This window comes from Eubalaena glacialis, chromosome 11, assembly GCF_028564815.1.
Source record: "Eubalaena glacialis isolate mEubGla1 chromosome 11, mEubGla1.1.hap2.+ XY, whole genome shotgun sequence".
Classification (NCBI taxonomy): domain Eukaryota; kingdom Metazoa; phylum Chordata; class Mammalia; order Artiodactyla; family Balaenidae; genus Eubalaena; species Eubalaena glacialis.
Window position 1 is genome coordinate 40873379 of NC_083726.1, and position 24917 is coordinate 40898295.

The 24917-nt window shown below is 35.0% G+C and overlaps 1 protein-coding gene across 6 annotated transcripts in view; it reads right to left on the bottom strand.

The window, feature by feature from the left end:
* Positions 1–24917, bottom strand: part of SYT1 (synaptotagmin 1) — a 1216262-nt gene that overhangs the window by 711644 nt on the left and 479701 nt on the right. For 3 of the 6 annotated variants that reach the window (XM_061204228.1, XM_061204231.1, XM_061204229.1), the window contains exon 4: positions 22868–22907. The exons of the other annotated variants lie outside the window; for them this stretch is intronic. The gene's annotated coding sequence lies outside the window, so the exon portion shown is untranslated. The remainder of the gene's footprint in view (positions 1–22867; positions 22908–24917) is intronic. 6 annotated transcript variants of the gene reach the window in all.

Sequence of the window (24917 nt, forward strand, 5' to 3'; positions counted from 1 at the left end):
GGCAGAGCACCTATGTAAAACTTGGGAAAAACAGTTAGCTGTGAATTTTTAAAATAGCACAGAATTTAACAACTTAATTCTCAAAGATATTCACCAACTCTAATTTGCACTTCATTTTGATCTGTGGTTTGATGCTAGCTTCTCTCTATATTGATCTTGCTACCCCTTATTAGAAAGTTATGTAAAACCATCAATTATGCTAACTAACTAGAAATAATTCTGTTAGCCATAGACATAAAACACAGTATTTCAAAGCTTTAGGTTATTATAGTAAGGGAACACACACATTTAAGTAAAATAGACCCACAGCTATAAGCCATAAATTTAGGGGAGGGGGAGAGGGTAGAGTGTTATGGACTGCATTGTGTTCACCCCAAAATTCATTTGCTGAAGACCTAATTCCCAACATGATTATATTTAGAGATAGGGTCTTTAAGGAGCTAATTAAGGTTAAAAGTGGTTATAAGGGTGGGGCCCTAATCTAATATGGCTGGTGTCCTCATAAGAAGAGAGATACCAGGGATGCTCACAGGCATAGAGGAAAGGCCATACAAGGACAGCAAGAAGGCAACCAGCTGCAAGCCAAGGTGAGAGACCTCAGGAGAAACCTCATCTTGAACTTTTACTGAGACAATAATTTTCTGTTGTGTAAGCCACCCAGCCTATGGTATTTTATTGTGGCAGTCCTAGCAAAACAATATACCCCCCAAACTTTACTTTTTCTTCTTTGTAATCCCTTCCCAGCCTCTCACACCATTCCCAGTCAACCAATGATTTGCTTTATGCTACTATAGATTGTTTGTATTTTATAGAACTTTATATAAATGAAATCATACAGATTGTTCTTTTTCTGTTTGACTTCTTTCACTCAATATAATTATTTTTAGATTCATTCATGTTCTAGCTTTAGATCAATAGTTTATTCCTTTTTATTGTTAAGTTTTATTTTATTGTATGTATATATACCACAGTTTATTCACTCACCTTTTGGTGGATATTTGAGTTGCGTCTAGCTTTGTGCTATTACGAATAAAGCTGTGCAGTATTTTTATGTATATGTGCTTTTATTTCTCTTGGGGAAATACCTACAAGATAAATGGCTGGATCATATGTCAGAAGTATGTTTAATTTTTAAGAAATTTCCAAACTGATTTCCAAAATGGTTGAAATTTAAAGTGTGATACCATTTATGATAGCCTCAAAATATGAATACCTAAGGATAAATCCCACAAGATATGAAATATCTGAAAACTCTAAAAGGTTGCTGAGAGAAATAACAGGGCTAAATAGAGACAGATACATTCTACGTGGGCTGGAAGATTCAGTAATTTAAGATGCCAGTTCTCACCAAACTGATCTATCAATTTCACATAATCCTAATCAAAACTGAATAGGTAATTTTGTAGAGATTGGCAAATAAATTCTAAAAATTATATAGAAATGCAAAGAGACTAGAATAGCAAATAAGTTTGAAATAATTGGAGGTCTAATATTACCTAACTTCTTATAAAACTACAACAAACAAGACAGTGTGACATTGGTGTAAAGATAGAAAAACAGATCAACGGAACAAAATGGAAAGTCAGAAATAGTCCCACACATACGTGGACCACTGTTGTCAACAGAGGTGTAAAAGCAGTTCAGTGGGAAGAAGATAGTTGTTTCAATAAATCATGTTAAAACAACTGGATATCCACATGTGAAAAAATGAACTTCAATTCACACCTTGCAACACATAAAAATTAGTTAACACAAAATAGAACATAGACCTAAAGGTAAAGACAGAAGAAAAAACATAGGAGAAAAACTTTGTAACTTTGGACTATGCAAACACTCTTTTCTGAAAATTCAATAAAAATCATTATGGGGCCGATGATATTTCCTCTCAACAGAGAGCAAACGATTCAGTGAAGTTAAATACTTAATGTGTTAAGTATCTCACACTAATTGTCCTAAAACTAATTTAGATGTTTTATTTATCTGTTGAGAAATTATTTTGCTTAAATATCCCACAATATCTTACAATGAATTATACAAAAATAAAAATAGAACCTCTTTTCTTTACTCTTTACAACTATTTACAACTATTCTCTCATAGGCCTCATAGCAATCCTGTGAGAGAAAGTGCTGTTATTTTCAAAATATGCAGATAGATGGATAGTTATAGAGTGATTTGCCCAAGATCACTAGCAAAACAAAAGCTGTGATTCACACCAAATTTCAATGACTCCATTGACTCCAGAGTTTCTACTCCATCACTATACCACATGCGATATTTTTGTCCCACCCTCCTACTCTTCATAAGCTATAGTCTAATAAATTGCTATTAGTACCTGTACTTTTTCCTATAGAAATCAATTTTCTAAAGGGTAGGCGGGCAACTTAAATGCTTGGTTTGAATTCATTTATGTTTGCTCAGAAGACAATAAAATATATGAAACTTTCATCTCCATAGAAACTCTACTGCTGAATAGTTTTGGTTATGTATTCTCAATTACCTTGTGAACTTTTCTTTAAATTCATTATATGTCAATGTCAAACAACTACAATTTCCTACTAATTCAAATTATATATATATATGTGTGTGTATATATATATATATATATATATATATATATATATATATATACACACATTCTTTTAAAGTGTACATTTTTAGAAGCTTAGGGAATTACCTTTCCATGAGAAAATACTCTATTCCATTCCATTTCTCTCCAATGTATGGAGAACATTTCATTAAAATTCACAGCTTATTTATCAAATAATAGAAAAATCAAAGGAAGTAGAATATCTAAATCTAATCAATTTTGCTTATCTTGTACCCAGTGCAATAGGTCTATAGATGGTGCTGCAGGAGGGTAAACAATTATATTCCATGGAATACAATTACAATACAGACGAGTAGGAAGATTGAGTATATAAAATAAAAACAAATTAAGACAGGATACATTACAGTAATATAGCAAATAAATGCTAAAGTAATTCAGAGACCAGAGAGTCAATATACGAAAGCATGGTCTAGGAATTATTTATAAAGAAGTAGGATTTGACCCAGGTTATAAAACAAATAGTAATTTTTAGAAATGGCATATGAAGGCAGAGCTTACCAACACTGATTTTTACTATTAGCAAATTATTATATCCATTTAAACTGACTAATCTCTTGGTAATAAGTTGCATGTCAATTCAAATAAAGAAGGTGAGGGGACTACAGAAACGATGGGGAAAGTAGCAATTATAATTTGTTAAGTAGTAGATGCTACCACCATAATCTTGTTGTAGTTATTCAGACAAGAACAATTCTGTAAATTCCATGTTGGAAAGGAGAGAACAGGGCATTTCAGGCAACAGGAAGTAAGCAAGGTATTTCATCAGTTCCTTCTTTATAACTCTCTAGGCTCTCATCTCTTCCTGTCTGGCTTATTGAAATAGCCATCTCAACGGCCTTCTAGTTGGTAAGATCTCCTGGCTTCCAGCCCATTCTATGCACAGCCACTGTGTTCATCTCCTCCAAGCACCCAATTTTTGATGCCAATCTTTTGATCAAATGACCTAAGGCAGCAATTTTAGAAAATGTTACGATAGTTTGGGCAATATTAAAAGTTGTTCTTCAAAAAAGTTTTACAGTCAAATACATTTGGAAAATGCTTTAAAAAGCTACATGTTTGCGTGGAATTTAAGACTTTAATGTGCTAATATATGAAATGAATCTTCAAACTGGTAATGAGAAAGGATGTAGGATGCATTGATTTTTGAACATCCATCTGGGAAAGGCTGATGTAAAATAAAGACAGTGTGGTGGATATTTCACAATGTATACGTTATCAAATCATCAAGTTGTACACATTAAATTCATGAAATTTTAAATTGTCACTATATCTCAAAACTGGGGAAAAAAGAAATGCATGAAGAATCCACAGAAAAGCAAAGTTGGAGGGTATAAAGTTAATATTAAAACATCTATTTCTATATACTAGTAATAACTGATGATTTAAATTTTAAAACTAATATAATTAAAATACAACTAATAGAATTAAAACATAAAATTTGATAAGTATTTTTAATCCTTTTATAATGAAAATACAACACATTGTTGAGATAAATATAAAAGGATATTTTAAAAAATTCAGAGATATACCATAATCATAAATTGAAAGACTCATTATTGCTGAGAGGTAGATTCTCCACAGTTTGACCTACAATTCAACACAATCCCAATCAAAATCGCAGAAGACTTTATTGGGTAGAAATTGACAGGATGATTTCTAAAATTTACATGTAAATGGAAGTTTTCTAGAACAAACAAACAATTCTGCAAAAGAAAACAAAGTTGGAGGAGTTATACTAGCAGATTGCGAGACTTACTGCTAAACTACAGTAATCTAGACAGTGTAGTACTGGTGGAAAAATAGATATATAGCACAATGGAAGAGAATCGAGAGTCTAGAAAAAGAGTCATCTATGTACTGCCAATTAATTTTCACAAAGGCGCAAAGGCAATTTTCGATGGGGAAAGAAACATCTTTTCAAGAAATAGTGCTGGAGCAATTGGTTCTCCACACACAAAATAATGAATCTGGACCCTTACCTCATACCATATAAAATACTTTACTTGAAGTGAATCATATCTCTAAATGTGAGACCTAGCATTATAAAGCTTTTCTAGGAAACACTGGAGAAAAATTGTGATTTTTATATTACGAAAATGTTTCTGAGAAAAAACACTAAAATATGAACCACATAACAACTGATAAATGACGTTTTATCAAAATTACAGGCTTCTCTTAAAACCAGTTGTTAAGGCAATGAAAAGTCAAGCCATAGACTAGGAGACAATATTAACAAACAAATAACTGAAAAAGAACTTGAATCCAGAATATATAAAAAAACTTTCACAACTCAACGATAAAAATATACACATCCCAATTAAAATAAGTAAATAGATAAAATTTTTGAATGGCCACCTCAAAGAAGATTTCCTAATACCAAGTAAACACAGGAAGAAAATGTTTAAGATCCTTAGTCATCAGTGAAGTGCAAATTTAAAAACACAGCATGATACCACAGAACACCCACTTGAAACACTAAAATTAGGAAAACTGGCCATAACAAGTGTTTGTGAGGATGTAGATGACTGGAACTCTCCGACTGCTGGTGGTAACAGAGCCTGACAAAATTAAACATAAAACTACCTTATGACATACCATTTCCACTTCTAGGTATTTTCCCTAAAGAAATTAAAGCTTATTTCCACACAGACTTGGTGGTACACAAATGTTCATGTGAGATTTATTTGGGGTTCTTTATTAAAAGCTAGAAACAACACAAATGACAACCAACAGGTGAATCAAATTGTGTTCCATTGTGTAATTATACCACTACTCAGTAATAGAAGAACGATTGATTCATATAACAAACATGAGAGATTCTTGAAACAAAAATGGTAAGTGAAAAATGCCCCATTATCTTCCCCCACATACATTATAAATACAATCGTATGATTGCATAATGGGAGTGTATGGTGGGACTAATAACCATCATGACTATGTATGATTTCATTTATGTAAAATTCTAGAAAATACAAATTAACATATAATTACAGAAGACAGATCAGTGGTTATTTGGGGGTGGGGTGGTGGAAGAGTTGGACTGCAGAAGAGCACTGGGAAACTTACAGAGTTCATGGAATTGTTTGTTACTTTACTTGTGGTAATGATTTCATATATATACACACACCACACATACCTACTCATATATATGTTGAAATTTATCACATTTCAATATGTACAGTTTATTGGATATCAATTACACCTCAATAAAGCTATTTTAAAAAGTAGAGAAGGGAATAAAGATAACATTTCTTAAACTGGAATTTATTTCTCTCTGCAATCTGACCAGTCCCTGAAAATACTCTAATGACAATGGCCAATACTTGCTGATCTGAGGTTTGAAGTTGGTCTGGCTAAATATTTCTCGTCCTTTGCAATTTTATTATGTTTTTGCCCCCTAGAACTGTGGGATCTTTTTTTTTTAATCTTTAAAGTTTAGTTATTTCATCAAGATAGATCTTGGTGTTAAATTTTCCTAGAACATGATTTAAATATGTACTGATCTAGGTGTTATTTGATTTCGGGAATTATTCTTTTATTATGTCTTTGAAAGTATTTTCTATACCTATCGGGGGACTGAATCTTCATTTTGTGGCCCTCCGTATCAACTACCTTATCATCTATATTGACCAAGACCACCTTAACCTTTCTCTCAGGTTGACTAAACTTTAGACAGGCATCTTCCTGCCTCTGACCTCCCTCTCACATGCCTTACAAAATCCAGATAGCCTAACCACAGAGGCCTCTCTCCTCTGTTTACTTAGAGCATTTACTTTAGAAAACTCATCATTATAAAGTCTTCCTCTATTCCTTTGTGATTTAAATCTTTTTAGAAGCTTCTTGCTGATTTTACAACCTAAGACTGTTTTCTCTAAAGGACCTGGGATTCATCTCTTTGAAATGTAATAAACAAGGGAGAGACTATCCCTATCCTTCAGTTTCTGTAGGAGGGTAGGAGCTTAACTTGCCTTGTTCCAAGCTGTAAGACTATCTCTTGTGATGAAGGTATGAGAAGATGGTCTATGGTCCCCCATACCCAGCCCTTAAAAACTGTTCTGCCACTTCTATCCGCAGAATTCAGTTTAGACTACATTCGCATCTTTTTCCCCTATTGCAGTAGCCTTGAATAAAGTCTTCTTCACCTATTTAACTTTGTCTAAAACAATTTCTGCATTGCCAATATTCATTTATTTTCCCTTTCCCTCAGTATATACATATATTCCTCAAGTCTGTCTGGCAAGCTATAGAGTGAAGACTAATAAAATTCTGTTCTTTTTCAGTATGATTTTGAAATTATCTATTTTAATTTAAATATTCATTCTGATAGCTCATTCTCCAATGGATAATTTGGTATTTTGCATCTCACTCTTTCCTGTCTTTTATTAACCTGAAAGGGTAAAGCAATTCTTTCCTAAAATTCCAAAATGTGTTTAGGTAAATGTATTTAAGTAAAATTCCAATATGTATTTACATATAGCATAGGTATCTTCTTTCATTCTGTTGAAGAATTATGGCATCAATTTAATGTTGCATTTATTTTTAATTTTGCCTTTAATAAAAACAGTCCCACTGAGGCCCATCATTGTCCCTAAATGTTGCACAGAGATTCTCTTTTTTCTTCCCTACCTCTTATCATGGCATCACTTCAATATTTTAAATTGAAGTCCTCGATGTTATTGATATTTTTCCTTCCTCCAATTATTAGGGTTATTTAGCTTTGGGAGGGGTAAATACTAAGGGAGACAGGGCACTCGGCAGCCAACTTCTTTCAGCTTTTCTTCCAGATTTATTGAATTTCATCTCCTATTGGCATGCATGGTCACATCAGTGTAGGTCAGGATGAGATCTTCATTTCTGGGCTTTTAGGAGTGAATACCATCTTGGAAAAAGTTCCATCTAATGTGATTTTCTATGGCTCATGGAGTTTTTCTATTGAATCTTTAACACAGAATGTCTTTGTTGACCCAGAATGTCCCCACATTGTTGTTCCCTTGTTTCTCCTTTGACCCAGCTATAATTACAATCTCCCCTTTTCCTTTTAAATGCAATATTGGGGCTATTCTGTATGGTCAGAAGATCTCTTGCTCACCTCCCCTTCCTATTCTACAGAATGAGAGTGAGTCCACAAATATATCCCACTATTAACCTCCAAGCAAGAGTATTTAGTGGTATTCTTCAGAATGTTCCCATCCACAATCTAAACTCCTTAACATACTTAGGATTATAGGTAATAGTTATTGAAGTTTGGAGTACTTCATCTAAGTATAAGTTGCAAACTATCCAGCAGATAACCTATAGAATTTGAAGTATGGTTTTGTTGCCACTGTTTAGTTTCAGTATGCATATGCAGTTTACATCCAATTTGAGGTTGTCTTTCATCTTTGAAAGAATTCGAAAGAGATTAATGCCTTGTACACTTTGCCAACTTTCTTGCAAGTCTTCCTAAGTTAGCCTTAAAATCACATTCAAATTTTCTCTGTGCAGCAAACAAAACATTTGATCGATTCAGATGAGACATGATTAGCACCCATTTGCCTCATCTCTTTTAATAATTTGACAGGTGATAGCCTCCTAACTGGTCTCTCTGCTTCAGCTGTTCCTTTAAACTGTTCCTCTCTTCAGTTTATTTTCAGCAGACCAGCCAGAAATACTCTGTTAAAATGAAAGTCAGATCATGTCATTCCTCCACTCAAAATCTTCCAAGAGTTTCTGAGGTTCCTATTACGAATTATAAGGACCTTCATGGTGTGGGTTTCCTTTATGTCTCTAACTTCATCTCTTACACTTTCTCCCTTATTCACATGAGTTGACACACCCTGCTCTGTCATTGTCTCATAGAAGCCAGCCACACTCCCCCTCAAGCCCTTTGCTTTGGCCCTTCCCACCATTTAGCCTATTTAGATTAAGTCAATGTAAATTGCTACAGCCACTATGGAGAACAGTATGGAGGTTCCTTAAAAAACTAAAAATAGAACCACCATACGACCCAGCAATCCCACTACTTGGCATATACCCTGAGAAAACCATACTTCAAAAAGAGTCATGTACCACAATGTTCATTGCAGCACTATTTACAATAGCCAGGACATGGAAGCATCCTAAGTGTCTATCGACAGATGAATGGATAAAGAAGATGTGGCACATATATACAATGGAATATTACTCAGCCATAAGGATAAACGAAATTGATTTATTTGTAGTGAGGTGGATGGACCTAGAGTCTGTCATACAGAGTGAAGTCAGAAAGAGAAAAACAAATACCGTATGCTAACACATATATATGGAATCCAAAAAGAAATAAAAATGGTTCTGAAGAACTTAGGGGCAGGACAGGAATAAAGACGCAGGCATAGAGAATGGATGTGAGGACATGGGGTGGGGGAAGGGTAAGCTGGGCCAAAGTGAGATAGTGCAATGGACATATATACACTACCAAATGTAAAATAGATAGCTAGTGGGAAGCAGCTGCATAGCACAGGGAGATCAGCTCGGTGCTTTGTGAGCACCTAGAGGGGTGGGATAGGGAGGGTGGGAGGGAGACGCAAGAGGGAGGTGATATGGGGATGTACATATATGTATAGCTGATTCAGTTTGTTATAAAGCAGGAACTAACACACCATTGTAAAGCAATTATACTCCAATAAAGATGTTAAAAAAAAAAAGAGTCAACTTCTCAGAAGACTTTCTTAACCATCCTATCCAAAATGTCAACACCCTATATATCCTAACCTTCTTTTCTGCCTTTTATCTCCCTTAGCACTTACAGTCTATTTATTTTATTTATCTTGCTTATCATCTATCTTCCCCATGAAACTTTAAGTTCCACATGGGCAAGGCTTTTTGTCTGACTTGTTCATGCTATATCCCCAGTGCCTAGAGCAGAGTCTGGCTGTTATGAATGGAACGTTTATGCTTCCCCAAATTCATATGTTGAAACCCTAACCCCCAAAGTGATGGTATTAGGAAGTGGAACCTTTGGGAAGCAATTAGGTTTAGATGAGGTCATGAGGGTGGAACCACTCCCCCCCACATGATGGGATTAGTGCCTTTATAAGAAGGGAAAGACACCAGAGCTTCTTCCTTCTGCCATGTGAGGATACAGTAAGAAGGCAGCCATTTGCAAATCAGAAAGAGGGCTCTCACCAGACACAAACACACTGGTATCCTGATCTCGGACTTCTAGCTTCCAGAACTGTGAGAAAATAATTGTCTACAGTTTAAGCCACACAGTCTATGGTATTTTGTTATCGGAGCCCAAGCTCACTAAGCTACTGGCTCATGACGGATAATTAAGAGATGAATGAGTACATAAATAGCTCAGGGTCTAGAAAGGAAAGACCCTGATAGCTTGGGTCTGGGGAACTTTTCTCCAAGCAGGAGAACTCAGCTGCCACAGACCACTAAGATGATCCATGTTATCCAAATTGGTGGTAAAAAATAAAACCAATGATCTGGAACTATTATTGACAGTGTTCAATTTAACATGTATTCCATAGAAACACTATAGTGTATTGATTTTAAATGCAGGCTGCAGAGCTGGAATGCCTGGGTTGGATCTTCAGCTTGACAACTTACTAATACCTTGTGCAAGTTACTTAATCTCTTGTAACTCATCTGTAAAATGGATAGAACAATAATACCTGCCTCACAAAACATTCTCTGACATAAGTCATATCAATGTTTTCTTAGGTCAGTCTCCCAAGGCAATAGAAATAAAAGCAACAATAAATAAATGGGACCTAATCAAACTTAGAAGCTTTTCACAGCAAATGAAACCATAAACAAAAAGACAACCCAGGGACTGGGAGAAAATATTGGCAAATGATGCAGCCAACAAGGGCTTAATTTCCAAAATACACAAACAGCTCATACAATTCAATAACAAAAAACTAAACAACCTAATCAAAAAATGGGCAGAAGACCTAAATAGACAATTCTCCAAAGAAGACATACAGATGGTCAATAGGCACATGAAAAGATGCTCATCATTGCTAATTATTAGAGAAATGCAAAAAAAAAAAAAAAAAAAAAAAAAAAAAGAATCCACCTGCCAGTGCAGGGGACACGGGTTCAAGCCCTGGTCTGGGAAGATCCCACATGCTGCGGAGCAACTAAGCCTGTGCACCACAACTACCGAGCCTGCGTTCTAGAGCCCGCATGCCACAACTACTGAGCCCACATGCCACAACTACTGAAGCCCGTGTGCCTACGGCCTGTGATCGGCAACAAGAGAAGCCACTGCAGTGAGAAGCCCGTGCACCATAATGAAGAGTAGTCCCTGCTCACCGCAACTAGAGAAAGCCCGCGCACAGCAACAAAGACTCAACGCAGCCAAAAATAAATAAATAAAATAAATAAATTTATTAAAAAAAAAACCTACAATGAGGCACCACCTCACACTGGTCAGAATGGCTATCATTGATTCACTTTGTTATACAGCAGAAACTAACACACCATTGTAAAGCAATTATACTCCAATAAAGATGTTAAAAAAAAATTCTGCAGATAACAAATGCTGGAGAAGGTGTGGAGGAAAGGGAACCCTCCTACACTGTTGGTGGGAATGTAAATTGGTGCAACCACTATGGAAAATGGTATGGAGGTTCCTCAAAAAACTAAAAAATGAGTTGCCATAGGATCTAGCAATCCCACGCCTGGGTATATACCCAGACAAAACTATAATTTGAAAAGATACATGCACCTCTATGTTCATAGCAACACTACTTATAATAGCCAAGACATGGAAACAACAGAGGAATGGATAAAGAAGATGTGGTGTATATATATATATATATATATATATATACACACACAATGAAATATTACTCAGCCATTGAAAAGAATAATATAATGCCATTTGCAGCAACATGGATGGACCTAGAGATTATCATACTAAGCAAAGTAAGTCAGAAAGAGAAAGACAAATACTACAGGATATCACTTATATGTGGAATCTAAAATATGACACAAATGACCATATCTATGAAACAGGAACAGACTCAGAGACATAGAGAACAGCCTCATCATTGTCAAGGGGAAGGGTGGGGGGGGAGGGAAGGGGAGTTTGGGATTAATAGATGCAAATTATTATATATAGGATGAATAAACAACAAGGTCCTACTATTCAATATCCTATAATAAACCATAATGGAAAAGAATATAAAAAAGAATATATATATGTATAAGTAAGTCACTTTGCTGTACAGCAGAAATTAGCACAACATTGTAAATCAACTACACTTCAATAAAATAAAAAAATAATAATACCCGCTTTAAAGAATTGTTTTGAGGATTACAAAACTTCGAATATTAGAGCATTTAGAATTTTTGGCACACATTTAGTGTTCAGTAAATATTGGATCATGTTTACTGTTGTGAAGTTGCTCAGCTTTATTCTAGAATTCACAAGTAAGTAAAGATATGTCTGTAAGCCAAATGGCTACCCTAGTTTTATATCCCCTTTTCGGATGAACAAACCTGTGCATAATGTCAAAATTCATTCTTTACAAGGAAGGAGCAATGCATTTTAACCTTCAAAAATAAAAGTCCATAGCTTCTTCCTGATGCTCCCAAATCTCTCAGAGGTCACAAATGCTTAGAGATGAAACCAGATGAAACCTGAGAACATTTGGATAGAACTCCCTTAGGTAACAAAATTATGCCTATTTCTACCCTTTGTAATGAGCAACATTTACAATCACACAATCAGAATACCTGAGGAATAGGAGATCATATAGGTCATACTCATTTTTTCTGATGAGCAAACTGAAGTTTCAGTAGAGAGCTTTCATAATAGATGTTTGATATACAACTCTTAGGGTTTAATCTAAATTCTATTACATTAAGAAGAAATAACTCAGAGCAGTACACTTTCTATTTGCTTAGACCCAAACTAAAATGGTTTCAGCATGAGTAGACTTAAAAATTCAACATATATAACAATACTCAAATGCTAGAGAATACTCAAACACTTGTAAATAGGATGTCAAGTGAATAAATCTCTCTTGAACACATGTGTTTTACATAAAACCCAATATGCCTATACATAAACGTGGTTGCATTTAACATCATGAGAACAGTGCATCGCTTTTATGAATTAACTTTTTGCCTTTACATGCAGATCATCATCCCAAATAAAACTGAAAGTGGATATGGTTGTAGTTGAAATGACGGAAACAGTAGCATATGATTTTTATATTAGGAGTACTTGGTAAAGCAAAATAATTTTCAAACTTCTATGTCTTCATGCAACTGTAAGTAATTTAACATTATGATCTCTATGATTTTTGAGTTTTAACTAACTAAAATGAACCATCTAAACTGAACTGTATGTAATTAAGTGAAGAGAAGTTATTTGAGGGTCTTTTTTGCACTGACCACTCATTACTCTTACTGAGGGCCTACTATCCACAACTGACACAACTGAATTTCACAAAAACTTTTCTGCTATTTCCCTATACAAGAACTTTGTCTCCAAATTTTATGCTGCTTTTTTCTCTCACTTGTTTTCTTTCTCTACTCATGGTTTTCTCTCCCCTTGTAGGAATTGATAACCATAGGGTGGCAGTGCCTTTAGCCAACACACTACTCATATCAAAAGGAAATTGCTCTTACTCTTGTGAATGTTTGGCAAAAATACCTGCTAGGAAAGCTTATGTCCTTTTATTAGGATGCCTGAATTCTAAATAGTAAACAGCAGTCACTTAATTATTTTTAAATAGCATCACTTACATATTTCTAATTCTTTAGGAGACCTTGGGAATAATACAAGGCTGATTTTCATGCCAGAGATTTATGTATTCATTTTCTAATTAGCAGGTATCATCATTTGCTGTAAAAACCCAAACTGATATGCAGTAGCATCTGATTCAAATACTATCACATTTGCAAATGTCTATGTAATATTGACAAGGCTAAAGTCAGTAGGTTGGTTTTTTAAAAACCTTAGTCATATTTTACATCAAGTAGGTGTAAGTGTATTTTTATATGCAGTAATAGCACTTAAGAATAATCCTCGATTGAATAAGCATCAACTTCTTCCTAGATTAGCTTAGTGCATGAGGCCTACTGAGCCATTCGCTTTTATTGAAGGATAGAGGAGTATCAGTCCCTACAGAATAGAGAATTAGCTCTTGCCTTGTAGCAAAGCTTTTTCCTGGTTTCTCTTCACAATGGGATTCCTTTAACCATGTCTTTTTCTAATGCAACCAGAGAGTAAAGTGGCAGTCAGAAGAAGAAAATTAAATCTATTGAAATGAAATCATCACGTGTGCTTGGCTTTAGCTTCTCACAGTAGGGTGATCTGACATGATTAATCTTCAACGATAGACCCCCTCTGGGGATCCATGGAAATTCCTCTGAGTATTAAAGTATACACTTTCTGGAATGGAAGTAATAGCTGTCATTCATGAAAAGATTTTTTTTTAATGTTATCTAAAAAGATGTAATATCTGATACATGAATCTTATGATAGAATAAAATGTTCCTTCAGTCTTCAACTTTTTTCATTTAAGATAGTTTATACTTGTCACTTTACAGCACATTTTATTACTTAAAACAAATTTTTAAAGCAGAAATAAAAAGATGTGGGAGAGATACTGTATAACTTTCCCTTGGAATTTAACAAATTAGCAACTCATTTAGAGAAAAGAAATAAAATGGTTAACTGGGTGTTTTCTAGCCTGGAAAGACTAAATCTCATATTTCCATTTTGTTTTTTAAGGTAATTTTTTTCTGAGATATTTCAGAGTGAGTATGCCAGGATTTTTACTTAGCATTAATTTAGGAAAATGGGGAAAGATGCTAAGAATATATGAATTTTTTTAAACCAGATGTTAGCAGAACATCAGTATGTTCAGGACACCTAAAGAACCAGTGAATCAACTTCTACTAGGAGGTAAGCAGTAAAGGATTTGAAAGATCTTTTCTCCCACGATAGAAGTAAGCAAAGTCGACACAAAATAAAAACCATACTTCTCTGTAGGATTAGGAAAAGGCATTTGTAAAGAAACCTTGATAAACTGAATTCCAAGGAGTTATCAGCCTTCATAGTTGAGCAGAGTATAATGACAGCTTCTACAGAGTTCCTAGAAAAGATGTATAGACTGAGAAGAAAGTTCTAAAATCTTTGATCCAAGTTTCCACCTTAAAAAGCTAGATAACAACAACAAAAAGACCAAACTGAACCCAAAGTAAGCAGAAGAGAGTAAATAATAAAAATAAAATCAGAAAATTATAAAATAAAAAATAGAGAAAAATCAATCACACTAAAAACCAATCTGTAGGAAAGAAGAACAAAATTGATAAAACTCTAGCTACAATGAACAACAACAACAAAAGAGAAAATACCAATTGCCAATATCAGGAATAAAGAGGAAGTATTACTATAGATTCTACAGGCATTCGAAGAATAATAAGGAAATATTATGAACAATCTTATGCCAATAAATTTGACAATTCAGATGTAACCAACAAATTCCTTGAAAAACACAAGTTACCAAAACTAATCCAACAACAAATAGATTTTGAATAGCCTTACACCTTAAATAACTTGAATTCATAATTTAAAATTGTCCCACAAGTAAAACATTAGGCCCAAAAGACTTCACTGTTGAATTCTACACCACATTTAAAAAACTATATAGTCATTTCAATAGGTGTGGAAACAGCATTTGATCATATTCCATGCCCATTCATGATAAAAATTCTCAACAAACTGAGAATCTAAGGGAAATTCTTCAGTCTGATAAAGGTCACCTTGAGAAAAAAAAATCTACAATCAACATCATAGTTAATAATTAAGTACTTTCCTTTCTAAAGGAAACAGGCAAGCTTGTCTGTTCTCACTACTTCTAATAATACTGTAATGGAGTTCCCATTCAGTGCAATAAAACAAGTAAAAAAAATATATATAGTAAAGATTAAAGATTAATATAGTATTTTTTCATGGACAACATAACTTACTCCATAGTAAATTTTAAAAATCTATTAGAAAGAAGAAATGCTATAACTACTAAGCAAATTAGTAGTTCATAAGAACACTATACAAAAATTAATTGCATTTTTATAAACTACAAACAGTTGGATAATGAAACTTAGAAACCAATATCATTCTTAATAACAAAAAAGTAGATATACTGAATAAAGAATATTTAATATCTCTACACTGAAAAATTATAAAACACTGTTGGAAGAAACTAAGGAAAAAATAAGTTGAGAAATATTACATTTTATTAATTGGATGACCCAACCTTGTTAATATTCCAATCAAAATCCCCCTCCTTGCCTCCCTCTCTCCCTCCCTACCTCCCTCCCTACCTCTGGTAGAAATAAAACAAGCTGATTTTAAAATACGTATGAAATTATTAAGTGCAAAGGACATCAAATAACCAAAATAGTCTTGAAAGAACACACTTATGCTACTTAATTTTAAAAATTACTCTTAAACTACAGCAGTCAAATGGTACGGTGTGGTGTAAGGATAGATAAGTAGATGAGTACAACAGAACAGAGTGTCCAGAAATAGACAAACACATATGGTCAATGGATTTTTCACAAAGTGGCAAAGCAATTCAGTGGGGACAGGAAATTTTTCAAAAAATTATCTGGAACAACTGGATATCCACGTGGAACATAATGAACCCTAACTCCTATCTTATGCATTCACAAAATTTCAAAATTAATAGGAGAATACATTCAGAATCTTGGGGTAGCAAAGATTTCTTAGAACTAAAATGGCAATAAACATAAAATAATAAATTGGACATCATCAAAATTATAAATTTCTACTCTTTGAAAGACAATATTAAAATAAAAATAAGCCACGGATTATATATTTACATATCCATTATATGTATTTATATATAATTCTCTCACATCTCAATAAAGTTACAAATAACTCAAAAAGTAGACAAAAGATTTGAACAGACTTTTCACAGAAGAAGTTGTATAATACAATAAGCACATAGAAAGATGCTCATCATCACTAGTAATCAGGGGAAATCAAATTAAAACCACAAATTAAAACTCACTAGGATGGCTAAAATTATAAACACAATTGCAAGTGTTATGAAAATGCGAAACAACTGGAACTCTTGTTCACTGCTGGGAGAGGCGTAAAATCTTACAACTGCTTTGACAATCAGTTTGGCAATTTCTTCCAAACTCAGACATATAACAAAGCATGTGAGCAAATAATTCCACTCTTAAGTTTCTACCCAAGAAAAATGAAAAGATTATGTCTACAGAAAGATTTGTATAAGAATTTTCACAGGAGATTTATGAGCCAAAAATTTGAGAGTGGGTGTTGGGTAGGGGTAGAAATGTCCATCAACAGGTGGATGTACAAACAAATTTTGGTATATTTATATTCATCCAATGGAATGCTATTCAGCAATGAAAACTAACCAACTGTTGATACGTTCACCATCACAGATTAATTTTTAAAAGACGATAAGCAAAATAAGCCAAACACAAAATGTATACATTGTATGATTCCCCTTATATGAAGCTCAAGAACAGGCCAACGGATTACGGTGTTGGAAATCAGCAAAGTGGCTGTTTGGGTGGGGGATTGCCTGAAAGGAGCATGAAAAAAGTACGATGGAAATTTTCTTTATGTTGATTGGGGTGGTGTTTGTACTGGTGTATACGTTTGTCAAAACACATCATACTGTACAGTTAAGAACTGTGCATTAACTGTATATAAATACTACCCTCAGAATAAAATGTTTAACAATTCTGGTTAATATTCTCCTTTCCTTTTTTCATCTACTACATCACTGAATACTCTCGTAAAGAAGGAAACGTAAAAAGTGAGTACAGAGTCAAATACATACTCATAGTGTCCTCTCTCATTGCTTTCTCTTTCATTCTCTAAATAATTTAATCAGTGCTTAATATGTGCTGGGCTTTGTATTAATCACTAGGTATATAAAGTCCATTAATATATGATTCCTACACCCTAAGTGTTTAAGGTCTGAAAATACACCATTAATTAATCCAAATACCCTCTACCCCACCCAGCTCACACCAGTTTGTGGATTCGAATGAATTTTATTTAAACAGTGTGTCACAAACACCTCTTGGATTCTCAGCCAACAACTCCCAAATGATAGGTAGCCTCCTTCCTTTGTCTCTGGAGGCAGTTTGGTATGAGAGAAGGAATATCTCAAGTGTAATTCTTTGCACTGCCTGAATCTGACTGCTGTTCCTTGTATCGCTATCAGAAACTGTCCTGTGACCTCAGGCTGATAAATATGGATACTGCACGCACATTCCAGTGCTGAGACTGGAAAGAGGCAAGGGCAAGAGTGTGAAACACCTATGCACTAGCCTATAAATATTTTAAGTTTCGTCATAAAAGCTATGGTGGCCATTACAATTATGTGTGTTGGGGGGGAGGCCATTACACTTTTTAAGCAGGAGAAAGACAAGGTCAGTCTTGCCTTATGAGACATCACTATGGTCACAATGTGAGGAAGACTTGAGGAAGAGATATTGAACATAGGGGGACCACTTTAAGGCTGTGAACTCACACAGTTCAAGAAGCCATGAGGGACTAAATTAAAACAGGGCAGTGGATTGGAGCTGTGAGAAATATTAAGGAAGGAGAATGTGTAAAGGGTGATAATGGAGGTTACAAAGCAATTTTCTAAGATGTTCCCTATGTTTCTGGCTTGAATGACGAGTGGATAACAGTGCCACTTTCTAAGACAGAATGTAAAAAACCATTTTTTTTGAAATCTGGGGAAGGTGTTCAGTTCAGTGCTGGGCTATTGAGTTCCAGATGATTGTGGAATATCCCATGGAGGTTTGCATCAAGTAGCTGGTTAGTCCAAAGTATAGGAGAGAAAGCTGACCTGGAGATTGGTTTGTGTTGGGAATAACCTGCCTGTTAATGGTAGTTGAAGCTACTGAGATCATCCGAGGGGGATAGAGGGTATGAACAGCAGTGGGACAAGAAAACAACACTGAATAACTTGGACTTTTAAATGGTTAAAAAGAGATAAGCCCACAATAACCATCCTAGAAAGAGCAGCCAGTAAAGTCAGAGGAAGATCAGAAAAGTTGCTATAAAAGCCAAAGGAGAAGCATGAAGAAAAAGTTACTCAATGCTGCACATTGGCTGATTAGCCTTCCCAAGGGACATTATGAAAGGAGTACCCATTCAGTCCAGGTCAACACTTAATGGATCACTTGGTAGGAACTGTTATCTAGCAGAAAGTAGAAATGGAAATATATAATTTTTACCATGGCTGACCCTATATCCTTCCAAAAGCCTCCTTCTTTAATATTCTATTTGGTTCTATGGATAAGTTTTATCTTCCATATACCACCATGACCCAACAAACTGGGCATCTGCTACCTCCATTTCACAGAGGACTAACAGAGAAACTTAATAAACTACCTAGATTTTAAATGGCAGAGCAAGGCTTTAAAATAAGTCTAAGTCCAAGTCATTTTCTACTGTATCATGACACAGCATCTCTCTTACCTCTACCACCATCTTTTTAAGAGGAGGCACTCAGTAAAAATAGTAAGTTTGGCAAAGGGGATTGCAAATATTTGAACCCATAAATCATAAGTCAAAGTGTTACCATATGTTCTTCCTTCATAATAATAATGTCTTGGGAAAGGATACCAAAATTAATGTCAGCCATCTTTCTTTTTCCTTAAGAAAATCTGAGGAAATGTATAAATAAATAAACAGCTAACAATTATTGGGTACCTGCTGTGGCCAAAATAGTTTTAAGCACTTTACATGTTAGAAACTCCTTTAATCCCCCAACAGTGCTATAAGATAGGCATTATTACTCTTTCAGCCGTAGAGATAAGGACGCTAAAACCAAAGGGAAGAAGTACTGTGCCCAAGTACATTTCCATAGCTGCTACCAAGTGTGTGCATGCAGTGAACTTGGGATTCCATTCCAAGCAGTCTAGATCCAGTGACGGTACTCAGAAGAGCAAAGTCATGCTGTGTAATGAGCAATTCCTGAGACCTGGGAGAACCGCCCTGGACTCATCTGCCTCAGAACAGTATCCAGATGCTGTACTACCTGAAGTTCATTATTAGAGCCTTGTTCCTTTGGGATAAGCTTTGCTTGTTCCAGACATCATCCACCAACATCAACTCACTTTTACCTTTGTGTGAATTAGATTAAAAAAGAGGCAGCGAGTGATGGAGTTAGCCAGTGATGTGTAGAACAGAGAGGCAGGAGAGGGATAAAATGGAGAGATAAATAACGTGAGATGTTTGCCTAGGGGCTTTTCTGGTTAAACAGTTTCTCATAAACAGATAAGAAGGAAGTGGCAGAGCTCAGCCCTAGAATTCAAGCTTCAATTTTAGCTGTTAATCTACCCAGTAGAGCAAAACTTCTTTCCCTTTTTATTTGTTCTGCTGCTTAAGTTTCCTAACTGTGCGGGCATACTTATTCATCTTAATTTAATATTCTGCTTGTGAGACTGGATTTTTGGCAACCCATGACTAATTACCTTTGGTCTCTAGGAAGCAGGATAACAGTGTCCATAGCTCTACAGCTTTCAGTTGCAAAATCAAAGGAAGCTTATAAAGTTTGGCTGGCTGTTTACAGTTAACTAAGAAAGGAAATGGTCTAATTTGCCAGATAAGAAAACATGATCTGTCCTTTCAATGTGTACCTGTTAAAATAGAGCATGAACAAATCCTATTATCAGTGTTTTGAAAATGATTCAGCTCTATCCTTTATGCCTTTTTTCACATCTTTTTGTCATTTTGGTCTTCTCTGGCACTCCTACTTAGAAAGAGGAAAGGAGAAAAAAAAAAATCAAGATCTGAAACTTCAACCAAGTCTTTTTAACAATTAATAGCTCTAGAAAAAGTTGGGGTTTTTTGTTTGTTTGGTTGGTTTTTTGAAGAGGGTTAGGTAGAAACTGCAAATGTTGGTTTAAAATAAGTAAGACTGTTAAATCTCCAAAATGCTTCTTCTATATGATATTTAATATCACAGAAAACCAAAAGACAGATTTCCAAGTGGATAAGTAAAATGTTTCAGGTTTGGGAAATGACATCTTAAATTATATCCTTGATTTGAAATATTATATTTTCTAGTAAAATCATTGTGTTTTCCTCAAGGAGTGAAGATGAAGTTAAAGAATGCATTTGTTGGAGTCATAAAGCAGTAAAATTGACTGTAGCAGAGTAACCAGAAGATATCCCCTCATCAGAACTATTCTCTCCAATAGTACATGTACACTCCTTTACTTAATCAGCTCTATCATCTTAATCTTTAAAGCTAATGGCTCATTGACCTGTGCCTTCTTCAGCTTCTACAGTAAGACCAAGGCTACCTGGGCAACACAAGAAACAGGAAGAAGATGGTTCTGCCATCAGTGGCAAAAGCTCTGAAACCATTTATATCTAGACAAAGGTGCATAGTACCCATCCTAACATTTCCCAACTTCCCCATGGAGTTAGGTTCAGATTTTCTTGCTCCATCTAAGTTATTATTACTGTTAATGTTCTTGTTGATAACTTAGAGGGGCAAAGTTAAAATATAATGATGTGAAGAAAACAATTAAAAAGTGATTTCTAACTTTAAGACTGGTGATACCAATATTATAAATTGGAAGTCCACGCAGAAACATGTCTTCCTCTGCTTAAAATCCTTCAGTGCCTCCTATATTGCTTACAGAATAAAGTCCAAATTCCTTACCACGGCATTAAATGCTTTTTATAATCTATCAGCAACCACTTTTCCAGTCTCATCTCTTCCATTACCTTACACTGACCCTCTACTACTACTGGAGAAAACATTTGGCTCTTCCTGGAGTAGATCATGGACTTTTATTGTCTTGCTTTTGTACCTACCTTCTGCTAAATAAAGTCCTGCTGGTGAAAAGAAAAGCATCACCTGGTGATTAAACGAGCATGGGCTCTGCCGTTAGACCACCAGTGTTTAAATGCTGGCCACATCACATGTTAGCGGTGTGACTTCGTTTGAAATCTACATCTCAGTTTTCTTATGTATAAAATTAAGGAAATAATTATGCTTCTTTCATAGGATTGTTAATTCTTATAAAGATCTCAGAAGGGTACTTCCCCCCTCTGTGATGCTTTTTTTGAATTAATGATTTGCTTTTCCACTATTTTATTCATACCTCTTTTATTATATTTTATTCATACGTTATCAATTTGGACATTACTGGTGTTTGTGTCTTGACAGCCTTTGTATCTACAGTGCCTAAAACACATGTAACATACTTACATTGATTAATTTCATGCCAAATATAGCTGTAGTAACGTGTTATTTTTAAGAAAAAATAAAACCATATTGTTAGGATTGTGTTATTTAAAGTATAAAGGGTATGCATGCCATAAAGAACCAGTAGGTTAAGTATCAAGTAATTTGGGATTATCTCAGAGTGATGGGATGAGTGATTTTTATTTTCTTCTTTATGGTTTTCTGTACTATGCAAATTATTTATAATACTGTTAATATGAAAATAGTATAAATATTTTAAAGTTTTATTTTACTGTTAGAATTTAGTCATATTAGGAATACTTAACATGAGATCTAACCTCTTAACAAATTCTTAAGTGTACAATATATTATTGTGGATTATAGGTACAATATTGTACAGCAGATCCTTAGAGCATATTCATCTGGTTGAACTAAAACTATATGCCCATCGATTGGTAACTCATCATTTCCCCCTACCCCTAGCTCCTGGCAATCACCATTCTAGTCTTTGGTTCTATTAATTTGACTATTTTAGATACCTCATTTAAGTGGAATCACACAGTATTTGTCTTACTATGACTGGCTTATTTCCCTTAGCCTAATGTCCTCAAGATACTGGGACTAACATATATACACTATTGATACCATGTATAAAATATATAACTAGGGACTTCCCTGGTGGCGCAGTGGTTAAGAATCCTCCTGCCAATGCAGGGGACACGGGTTCGAGCCCTGGTCCGGGAAGATTCCACATGCCGCGGAGCAACTAAGCCCGTGACCCACAACTACTGAGCCTGCACTCTAGAGCCTGCAAGCCACAAGTACTGAGCCCACATGCCACAAGTACTGAAGCCCACGCGCCTAGAGCCCACGCTCTGCAACAAGAGAAGCCACCACAATGAGAAGCCCACGCACCGCAAGGAAGAGTAGCCCCCGCTTGCCGCAACTAGAGAAAGCCTGTGCGCAGCAACAAAGACCCAATGCAGCCATAAGTAAATAAATTTATATTAAAAAAATAGATAACTAATGAGAACTTACTGTATAGCTCAGGGAAATCTCCTCAATGCTCTGTTGTGACCTAAATGGGAAGGAAATCCAAAAAAAGAGGCGATATATGTACACGTATATCTGATTCACTTTGCTGTACAGTAAAAACTAACACAATATTGTAAAGCAACTATACTCCAATAAAAATTAACTTTAAAAAATGAATTAAAAAAAAAGATTCATCCATGTTGTTGCATATTACAAAATTTCGCTCTTTTTAAAGGCTGGATGGTATTCCATTGTATGTATATACCACATTTTCCTTATCCATTCATCCATCAATGGACATCTAGGTTGTTGCTAGATCTTGGCTATTGTGAATAGTGCTACAATGAACTTGAGAATGCTAATATGTACAGAATGAGAGAAAATATTTACAAACCATAAATCTGATAAGGGAGTTAATCTCCAAATATATAAGAAAATGATACAAATATTGAAAATGTTTTAACATTCTGACTCATTGGAGCTTAAACTAAAGTAGAATCAAGTTAAAGAGGCTAATGAGATAGATGGGGGAATTGAATCTATAATTTGCTTGGAACTGGTGGTCAGCCATGATTTATTATGCCTATTTCGTTTCAAAATATGATTGCCCTGTTCCCTGAAGAAGGTATTTTTACCAGCATGACACTACAGTTTACAAACCATAACTACAGTAAAACTTAGGCTTATGAATTGAACAAAGAAAGGAGAAACCATCCAAGCCAACAAGAAATAGTAAAGTATCTTCTGGAGCTAACTGGAAAAGTTAGAAGAGATGGGGTGATGGGGAACAGTGAAAAACTGGAATGCAATGATCTGTTAATGATGCAACATGTGGGGAAATGGAATGAGAGGCAGTGGCTTCTGCCCAACGACCATGTCTATTTTCTTTAATGATTCCTTTCCCTTGCTTCCACTCTTACTTTTTCTGATGTTTCCTTTTTCCTTTTTCTTCATGGAATGTCTTTGGTTTTTCTTCTTCTTCTACAACATTCTTATTCTGTCCAGTGAATACTCTGTACTTCTCTACTCTCCTCAAATCTCTGAATTCTCCTTCTCACCCTCAACTGATGCCACTGATTGGGTACCACCTTGATTTGTATTTACTAACCCTTCCTTTATCTTTAACTACAGTTTTTTTCTTTCTTTCTACTTACAATGGAAGAAATAACTCCTCTACCTGTGTTTGGAATCCCATCTGTTTGTCCTCTCAAAAACTTTGTTGTTTCCAACCTAAATGTCCATCAACAGATGAATGGATAAAGAAGATGTGATACATATATACAATGGAAACTACTCAGCCATAAAAAAGAACAAAATAATGCTACTTGCAGCAACATGGATGCAACTAGAGATTATCATACTAAGTAAAGTAAGTCAGAAAGAGAAAGACAAATACCATATGATATCACTTATATGTAAAATCTAAAATTCAGCACAAATGAACCTATCTACAAATCTGAAACAGATTCACAGACATAGAAAACAGACTTGTGATTGCCAAGGGGGAGAGGGGAGGGGAGAGGGGAAGGGAGAGGGATGGACTGGGAATTTGGGGTTAGTAGATGCAAACTATTACATTTAGAATGGATAAACAACAAGGTCTTAATGTATAACACAGGGAACTATATTCACTATCCTGTGGTAAACCATAATGGAAAAGAATATAAAAAAAGAATGTCTATATGTGTATAACTGAGTCACTTTGCTGTACAGCAGAGACTGGCACAACATTGTAAATCAACTATGCTTCAATTAAAAAAATCTGTGTTGTTTCACTTACCGCTTCCCATATTTTCAAACCTGACCTTTCTATCAGCTCCTTCCAATTATCATTTTAACATGATCACATTTTGCCTATATTTAAAAACAAATAAACAGACAAAAACTATCCCTCACTTATCACCATGGTCTTTTCTCCTCACTACTCTGTTTTTTTTTTTCATTAACAGTCAAACTTAGCAATAACCAAAAAGTTGTTTATGCTAAGTGTCTCAGCATCTTCATCCTTCATTCACTTCTCTATAGGTTTCAATTCAGCTTCCCCTCTTTCTAT